Raw genomic sequence first — 9970 nt, 5'->3', positions numbered from 1 at the left:
CCACCTTTGGCTCAGGTCATGATCCTGGAGCCCCGGGATTGAATCCCACATCGGGCTCCCTGCTCAGCAGAGAGTTTGCTTCTTCCTCTGACCTCTCCCCCTCTTATGGTCTCTCTCAAATAAATAAATAAAATCTTTTTTTTTTTAATGCGCCTAATAATATCTACATCATAGTTTAGAAGTTTAAGAGGGAGAATTCCACAAAGAGCCAGTGTGATGGTTCTCAAGAGCAAGTGCTCCAGAAGCCATGATTACTATTTGGGTCTATTTCTTTTCCAGAAGAAAGAACACATATTGAATCCATGTTTCTAACAGATGATTCCCTAGATGATTTTCAAAGCTTAAGGAAGGTCATGAAGCTGCTATTGTGTCATATTTCATTCAGAAATCATGTTGTTGGACTGGTGAGGACAATACAATAGTATCATCATTACTACAGGTGTGGAGCTTCCCATTTCCATATGGCCATGTTGTTCCCTTACATCAGGGCCACCGGAAAGGGCAGCTGGTGCGGGGAGGACCACAGGCCATGGCTGCCAGGTGTGCCTGGGGCAGGCAGAACTCTGATTTGAGGCTTTTCTTCTGTCTAGGTTATGATAGTGAGTGCTCTTCACAGAGAGCGTGCCATTGTCTATGAGCCATGACGTGGGAAAGGTTGAGAATTTTCCTCTCTGAACCTTGGGATACGTAGCAAAGTTAGGTTTAAATGTTTCCTTAGATATTATTTATTTATTTATTTATTTATCTGACAGAGAGAGTGAGAGACCACAGCAGGGGGAGAAGTAGAAGGAGAGGGAGACGAAGTCTCCCCGCCGAGCAGGCAGGGAGCCCCCTGCAGGACTCCATCTCAGGATCCTGGGATCATGATGTGAGCAAAAGGCAGACAATTAACCATCTGAGCCACCCAAGTGCTCCAAGGTTTCATTTTCAAACACTGAGAGACTTCCTAGTTTTCTTTTCATTATGACTATGGCTCAGTTCCCCTGTTGTCTAAGAATATAATCTCTATGATATTTCAGACTTTTAAAATTTGTAGACTTGCTTCATGGCCCAACATATCATCTATTTGGGTAAATATTCTGTGACCAATTGAAAAGAGCATATTCCACACTTATTTTGTAATGTTCCAAATATGTCGATTAGGTCATATTTGTTAACAGTGCTTTTTCTGCTTTTTCTACCAGATATTGAGAAAGGTATATTAAAATCTTCAAACATTGCCACTCTATTCAACATAGTATTGGAGAATCTACCCAGTTATAAGGCTAGAAAACACAAAAAGTATAGGATTGGGGGGGAGGGGAATGAGACTATTCACAGAAAATAGGATTGTGTACATAGAAAATCCAAAATAGTCTATAAATATACTATTAGAATTAAAAATGGAATTTAGAAATTTGAGATGGATCATAGCTTAAAATTATACATTTTCTGGAAGAAAATGTAGAAAATGTCAGTCTTGGGGTAGGACACAAAATGCACTAACCATTTGAAAGGATTCAGTAGGACTTCATAAAATGTCATAAAATTTCAAGAAATGAAAAGGCAAGCCACAGAATGGGATGTAAAGATTTGCAATACACATGCTGACAAAATCTTATCAATAAAGAGTTCCTATACATCAATCATAGAAGGGCAGTCTATTTCAAAACTAATACTTCACAAAAGATTTACTGGTGGCCAGTAAGAACAGGAAAGGGTGCTCAACAGTATTATTTTCTGGAAAATCCAAATTAAAAGCACAATGAGATACCATCACACCCACACAAGAATGGCTAAAATTAGACTGACCATAGCAAGTGTCAAGGAGGATGTTGAGCAGAAGGAACAGTTATATTAGCCAGGGTTCCCAGAGGCAGAGAACCCAAGAGACACCTGTGCAGAGTTAGAGGGTCAGCTCCTGCCTGAGAGTTCTTTTTGGCTGCCTCACAGCCCCTTCTAGGGATTTCTGACTCCCAGCCATCCCCGATATCCTGCCAGCCAAGCCCCTGCAACAGATCTCTTAATATCTGTCTCCTAGTGGCTTCATTTCTCTGACTGACCCTAGCTGTTGACTTCTTGGAAAGTAGATTTACCCCAGAGTCTGAACATGTCAGGCACTGTTCAGGATGCTGAGGACATGTTGTAAAAGGTCTGATGACAAGAGACAGGAAACGATGACAGGAGAGAGAGACAGCATGTCCCATGGATATGAGTGTGGGGAAGCATGTAAAAAGTGGGGTGGTGGGTGGTCAGGTAGGTTCCACAGGAAGGTCGTCTGAGCCAGGCTTGGAGAAGAGGGAGAAAGATCTGAGCACTCAGTGAAGAGGGAAGCAAATGTCCCTTCAGACCCCTGGGGGGATGGTGTCTGCAGCATGGCCAGGGAGAACAGAGGGACTGATGACATCGGGCAGGAAAAAGGCCTCTGTGTTGGAGCACGGGCCCAAAGGGGATTATCACAACTCTACATTTTCTAGCAAGCCTTGGAAAATCATCAGCCTGCTAGAACAGAGAAGAGAAATTATCTGACCTACACCTTTAAAAAGTCCCTTGAGGAAGGAGGGAGACCAGGGTGAGTCCACTTAGAGAGACCTTGGTGGCCAGCATCAGCATGGTAGCTTCTGAGGTTGTAGAAAGCAGCCCTTGGATTTCTGATGTATTTGACGACAAAAGCAAGAGAGATTTTCATATTGACCAGTGTGGGCTCTGAAGAAGAGAAGTGTGGCATATGTCCTTGGTGTTGTTCTAGGAAACCGGAAGGATGGAGTGGGAAGGGAATGGGAAGGAGGAAATGGGAAACTTCTGAGAGGACCATCCTTGAGTGGTGGCTTGCAGCGTTGACCATGCGAAATTTGAGATGCTCACTAGACACATAATTGTAGGCATCAGTTAAACAATTAGACTTCAGGGAACCAGTAAGTCCAGGTAATCATTCACTTGTCCAAAACCACAGAATGTCCAGCATGATGAGTGAACCACTGGGATTCACTCTGGATGCTGGATTATGATGGGTCAATATGGGCTCATCAGTTGTAACAAAGGTACCATCTGGGGAAGCTGCATGAATCCATGAACTTAGATTTTGAGCACCCACTTGCACTTAAAAAATGAGGTAAGGGAATTGCCTTGAGAGTTGTCAAGGGAAATTTTGGGTGACGTGTGCAAGACACAAGCATCCTAATGGCTCTGGTATTCAAAGTCTTCCATCAAAGGGTCTTCCCCATCTAGTCATCTGGAGTCATGGCCCCTCCAAAGAATCTTCTTCCTAGATCCCATCACACCCTTTTCCTCGGCATATATATGAGGGGGTCGCCCATGGGGATGATGATGGTGTAGGAGAGAGAAATGAACATGCCCTGATCCTGGGAGTAGTTGTTGCTGGGCTGAAGGTAAGCGTAGATGGTCGTGCCATAGAACAGGGAGACCGCTGTGAGCTGGGAACCGCATGCCCCAAACACTTTACCCTGCAGCTGACCTTCTTCTTAAGACGATCTGACTGTAGGAGAATGTCATTAATGCCACAGGTATAAGGAGAATGATCACGGTGACAAAGAATTTCTCTGACTCATACACAGTGGTGTCAACACAGGCAATCTCGAGCAGCCAGGGTACCTCACAAAAGAAGTGATCTAGTTTATTTCTCCCACAAAGTAGTACAAGGAAGATGAGCACTGTCTGCAATGAGGAGTTGGCAAAACCAACGGACCACGATGCAGAAGCTAGCAGGGCACAGAGACGGGGGTGCATGATCACTGTGTAGTGCAGGCACCTGTGGATGGCTACATAGAAGTCAAACGCCTTGATCCCTGTGATAATGCATTCTGGGCCTACCAACCCTGGAGAGAGGAATAGCCGAACTACACAGCCACCAAACAAGATAGACTTGTCTGGTGTCCTGAGGTTAGCCAGGAGCCCCGGGACAGTGCTGGTCGTGTAACATAGGTCCAGAAAGCTTACATTGGAGAGGGAAAAGGACATGGAAGTCTAAAGACATTGAGTCCAGTTGGGACAATGCAATGATGGTGGTGTTTCCCAGCAGAGTGAACATAAAGAAGATTAGAAGAACCACAAAGAGGACTAGCTCCAGCTGACGTGGCTCAGAAAAACCTTGCAGGATAAACCCAGTGAAAGAACGGCCAGTTTTCCGTTCCATCCTCTGTTAGCTCATACTTCCTGTCAAGACCAAGCATTTAGCTCCTTTCGCCTTTTCACCACCGTCCTGGCGTGTGTGTGGTTGACTGTTCCTTGCCACATCGTCTCACAAGACTTTCAGAATCAAGCGTTTCCTGGCCAAGAAACGAAAACAGAACAGTCCCATTCCCCAGTGGATTCGGATGAAAACTGATAATAAAATCAGGTACAACTCTAAGAGGAGGCACTGGAGAACCAGGCTATGGTTATAGCCTATAAGGCATTGCATGTCATGAGATGACACACATAATTGGCACACATACTTAAGCTGCATGAAGATCACGTGTTCCTAGCTTATCAAACTGTAAATATCCCTCCTACCTGGCCAATAGACATGTTTTGTCAGGGAAACAATTTTTCTATGTCACTGTGCCTCTACACCAGTAGACTGGTTCACTAATAAATGTGAGACCTTTCAGCTGAACGGCTGCTGTGTTCTGATTTATGAAGTACTGAATTCCCACTCATGTCAGAGCTCACATAGCACTGTCCCATAGAACTTTCCAAGTATTTAAAGTGGGCTGGGGGCGCCTGGGTGGCTCAGTCAGGTAAGCGTCTGCCTTCAGCCCAGGTCATGATCTTGGGGTCCTGGGACTAGGCTTCTCGCTCAGCAGGTGTCTGCTTGTACCTGTCCCTCTGCCCCTCCCCTGGCTCATGTTCTCTCTTCGTCTCTCTCAAATACATAAGTAAATAAAATCTTAAAAAGAAAAAGACCAAGCATTTAGCAATTTTTTTCTAAAGATTTATTGATTTATTGGAGAGAGAGAGAGAGAGGGGGAGCACATAAGCAGGGGATGGGGCAGAAGCAGAGGGAGAGAATCTCAAGCAAGCTCTGACTCCCTGCTGAGCACAGAGCCCAACGTGGGGGTTGATCTCACCACCCAGAGATCACAACCTGAGCCAAGATCAAAAGTTGAACGCTTCACCAACTGAGCCAAGCAGGAGTCCCAAGCATTTAGCAATTTTTAAAAGAAATCTTTAAAAAAAAAAAAAAGTTGGCGGGGGTGGATTTATCATAAGACATGGTCATGGGACTTCTCAGTAAGTATTGAATAAATGATGTACTCATTGAAATTACATAGCTTATACTAATTCAGTTCCACATTATCATAAAAAGGAAATCATGATTTAATATACAAAGGTCAAATAATGGACTGTGTGTTGGCATCAGTCATAGTTACAAAAGGCCTCTCAGTCTGAGCTTAATAGGACTTAAAGTACTGTAAAAACATACATACATTTTTTTTTAGATTTATTTATTTATTTATTTGACAGAGAGAGATCACAAGTAGGCAGAGAGACAGGCAGAGAGAGGGGGAAGCAAGCTCCCTGCCAAGAAGAGAGCCCGATGCAGGGCTCGATCCCAGGACCCTGAGACCATGACCTGAGCCGAAGGCAGAGGCTTAACCCACTGAGCCACCCAGGCGCCCTCATACATACATTTTAAAAAATACATACATTTGTGTATGATGGAAAAAGAGACAGAGCATTCAGAAAGAATCGGAAAGAGATGCAGACAGGAGAAACGGTATTGTAAACGCGTATCTCATGATTCTACACAACTGGATTTGCACATACCTCACAAGTGATAGAACAGAATACAACGTAATCTTGAAGAAAATACAGTCAGAGATAGGAATTTATAATCTAGAATGTACTTATACAAAGAATTCAATTACAGGTAAAATATCACCATCGTTCTTTATATAACCATTGTGTCAGAATTACCGCTCTAACTAATGTATTTTTGAAAGCTACGTGTTTGGTTTTTGTGTTTTTGTATGGCAATAAAACAATTAATACTTGATCAGAGAGAACCTGAAAACACCACTATTCGGTTACAGTGCTTAGCTTTTGCCCAAAAGATGCTTAAAATTGCTGTACCAATTTATCTCAAACTCTGAAAATTCATTGGCCCTGCATGCTTAGCTGGAATGAGAACTTTCAGATGCAGTGGCTAACACTTTCCTCTTCCATCTGAAGATTTCTGTTTCACTTGTTACCAAGGAGAGAGCATAAAATTCCTGACAGAGTCTGGATTATTCACTATTAACATTGTGATCAGAATAAACACTTTAAAAAGTTACCCAATTGATTAACCTATGTACAAAGTACAATGTTGATATCACTCCCTACGATACAATGATTAAAATGGCTAAGAACTTGGAGATAAAGACAGATATATTCTCAAAGCAATGACAGGTCAAAGCACTATAATGGAAACCTTAAAGTACTATAAGGAAAGGCATAAAGAAGAGGATATTTTGATATTGTATAAATCTCAGACATCCATCAACATTAGGTTAATTATCATGTTTCTGAAAGCTATCTTGAAGAGTTAGGGACACTAGACTCAACATATTGTCAACTCTAAGGTAAGTCTGACAACCATTTTCATCCAGCTCTTCGTACTGAAGAAGCATAGTTATATTAGTATATGTGCTGCCAAAGAGAGCACAGAAACATAGTTATAAACCAACCAAAGAGACATCAGAGAATGAACATTTCTGTTCCTTCATATTCAAGTGTTTAGGCACACAGCACATTTTTTTTTAAGATTTTATTTATTTATTTGACAAACAGAGATCACAAGTAGGCAGGCAGGCAGAGAGAGAGGAGGAAGCAGGCTCCCTGCCAAGCAGAGAGCCCGATGAGGGACTCGATCCCAGGACCCTGGGATCATGACCTGAGCCAAAAGCAGAGGCTTCAGCCCACTGAGCCACCCAGGTTCCCGCACACAGCACATTTTTATGTATTCTAAGAGTTTCAAAATCTGAATTGGGTTTGTGTGTAGACCTATTGATGTATGAAAGATGTTGGTACAAAATTTGCACAAAATAAATGTTCATAAAGTGTGAATAGGATATGTAGTATTTCACACTATTTTATACCTCTTTTGATTTGCTGTAAGGATATGTTCACTTGTATCCACAACAAAAAATCTATACTCAGAAAATTTCTTCTCTTTTTAATTTTTATTTTTTTAAGGATTTTTATTTATTTATTTGACAGAGAGAGAGCACAAGTAGGCAGAGCGGCAGGCAGAGAGAGAGGGAGAAGCAGGCTCCCCACCAAGCAGGGACCCCGATGCGGGGCTCGATCCCAGGACCCTGGGATCATGACCTGAGATGAAGGCAGAGGCTTAACCCACTGAGCCACCCAGGTGCCCCGATGCTCAGAAAATTTCTTAATGGGATTAATTATTAAAGTATCTGAGACCATCTAAATGTGCACCAACAGGGTATATATCCCCTGACTCACACCTGCTCCCTGGAGCAAATAAAAACAAACCACAGTTCAGTGTCATGCGCACACACACAGATACAAAGACACTTGCCTGAAATAACTTGCTGACAGATTTTTAAATGTGCCTCATAAAGGAAGCACTCACCAAAGTGAAGGAGGTCAAAAATAAAATGCTAAATTTTATTCGATACAGCATTGTCTGTTTATGTATTGTTTCTTGCTGCTTTCATGAATAGCAAAGCTGAGTAGTCAGAACAGAGAATTTATGGCCTGAAAAGCCAAAAATATTTAACATTTCCCCCCTTTTAGGAAGTTTGTCAACCCCTGCATCGGAGGGCTGATGTTTCTTGTGAAATCAATCAGGCTCAGGGATTGGGGTGACAGGACAGAAGGGTGTCCTGCTTATAAATACCAATCCAGTTAATGTCCTTTTCATTCTCTCTGGGATGGCTCACGTCTTTTCAATAGGTTTTTGTTTGTTTGTTTGTTTTTTACTTCAGTGTACTTAACTTTTTTCTTAATATAGTTATTGAATCTTTCTGTTTGAACTATTGTCAATACATTATTATGTAAAATAGTGAGTATAATTCTTGCTGACTCTATATGAAAACATTAAATAGCAGTTTTTAAAATTCTGTACCTACGAGAATATTATAAAAAGTAATGGAGCCACCTGGGTGGCTCAGTTGGTTGTGCATCTGCCTTTGGCTTGGGTCATGATCCCAGGGTCCTGGGATAGAGCCCTGAGTTAGGCTCCCTGCTCAGCGGGGAGCCTGCTTCTGCCTCTCCCTCTGCCACGCCCCCCGCTTGTGCTTTCTTGCTCTTTTTCTCAAATAAATAAATAAAAATCTTTTAAAAATAAAATAAAATACAAAGCAATGGACTATGGGTCAGGAAACCTGGATTAGGTAGTTCTACCTTTTTCTCAAATTAGTTATGTGACCTATAGGCAAGTCATTTAACCTTCTTGAGCCTGGGTTTCCTAATCACTAAAATGTGAGTGTTTTAAGCTCTTCTTTTTTTCTTTCCTTTTTTTTTTTTTTTTGAAGATTTTATCTATTTATGAGAGAGAGGGCCAAGGGGAAGAGAGACATTCAATGTTCACATTTGAAAGACAAATACCATCTGGAATTTAAGAAACAAAACAGAGGGTCGTAGAGAAAGGGAGAAAAAATAAAATAAGATGAAATCAGAGAGAGAGAGACAAACCACAAGAGACCCTTAACTCTAGGAAAGAACCTAAGGGTTGCTGAAGGGGAGGTGAGTGCAGGGATGGGGTAACTGGGTGACGAGCTTTAAGGAGGACACTTGTGACGAACACTGGGTGTTAAATGCAACAGATGAATCACTAAACTCTACCCCTGAAACTAATAACACAGTACATGTTAACTGAATTAAATTTAAGTAAAAAATTTCCAAAATGGGTGTACGAATATCTCTTGTATACCCTGATTTTAATTATCATGGGCGTATACCCAGGAGTGGAATTGCTGAATTGTGTGGTGATACTGTTTTTCGTTTTCTATAAACCCCCCTACTACGGTCCACAATGGCTGCACCGGTTTACATTTCCCCCAAAAGCACATGGATTCCAGTGTCCCCACATCCTCCGCAACACTTTTTAACTTTTGGGGATTTGTACTTAACTTCTTTTGTTATTTTGTGGGTTTTGTGGTAGTAGCCATTCTGATGGATGGCAGTTGATGGCAAGTTGATTGTTGGCAGCGGTGCAAAAGGCAATTCCAAGAGAATTTGCGGAGAGGTCTTGTTCTCCACCTTTCTCTTCTTATCGCTGAGGCTGCTCTGCTCTTGTTAGCCTCTGGCCGGCAGCCTCCTTGAGAGGGAGCACCATGCCTTCAATTAAGTTGCAGAGTTCTGATGGAGAGATATTGAAAGTTGATGTTGAAACTGCCAAACAATCTGTGATTATCAAGACCATTTTGGAAGATATGGGAGTGGATGAGGGAGGAGATGATGACCCAGTTCCTCCACCAGATGTCAACACAGCAATATTTAGAAAGATCACTCCGTGGTGCCCCCACCCCAGCGATGACTCTCCTCTTCCTGACGATGCTGAGAACAAAGAAAGCAAACAGATGATACCCTTGTCTGGGACCGAGAACTCCTGAAAGTTGACCCAGAAACACTTTGTTTAACTTATTCTGGCTGCAAACTCCCCAGACATCAAAGGTTTGCATGACGTTCCGTGCAAGGCTGTTGCCAATATGATCAAGGGGAAAACTTCTGAGGAGATTCACGAGACCTTCAATATCAAGAATGACTTTACTGAAGAAAAGGAAGCTGAAGTAACAAAGAGAACCAGTGTGTGAAGAGAAGTGAAGTGTTGTGCCTGACACTGTAACACCATAAGGATTGTTCCAATTAGCAGCTGCACCGTTCTGCTTATAATTGTTAATATTAGACAAGCAGCAGACAAATGACGCAGCCACTCAGTTGTTTGAACAGAATATGTCCTCCCCACATGTGTAGTTTGAGTAGATTCCAAATTTATGGCGGAGTTTCTTCCAGTGTGATCAAAAGTTTCTTTTTTTTC

The 9970-nt window shown here is 42.2% G+C and overlaps 3 pseudogenes across 3 annotated transcripts; 2 read left to right on the top strand and 1 right to left on the bottom strand.

Moving 5' to 3' along the window:
- Positions 1 to 3254: 3254 nt before the first annotated feature.
- LOC308352966 (putative olfactory receptor 2B8) lies at positions 3255 to 4135 on the bottom strand (annotated as a pseudogene). Its single transcript has one exon. The product of its transcript is annotated as a putative olfactory receptor 2B8 (transcript).
- Positions 4136 to 4168: 33 nt separating this feature from the next.
- On the top strand, positions 4169 to 4382 carry LOC308352965 (large ribosomal subunit protein eL39-like; annotated as a pseudogene). The gene has a single exon. The product of its transcript is annotated as a large ribosomal subunit protein eL39-like (transcript).
- A 4884-nt stretch (positions 4383 to 9266) lies between these two features.
- Positions 9267 to 9756, top strand: LOC308353579 (S-phase kinase-associated protein 1-like; annotated as a pseudogene). The gene has a single exon. The product of its transcript is annotated as an S-phase kinase-associated protein 1-like (transcript).
- Positions 9757 to 9970: the final 214 nt, after the last annotated feature.

Source organism: Martes martes (genome assembly GCF_963455335.1).
Source record: "Martes martes genome assembly, chromosome: 12".
Taxonomy (NCBI): domain Eukaryota; kingdom Metazoa; phylum Chordata; class Mammalia; order Carnivora; family Mustelidae; genus Martes; species Martes martes.
Note: the sequence above shows the minus strand (reverse complement) of the source record. Positions and strands in the feature narration are given on the sequence as shown.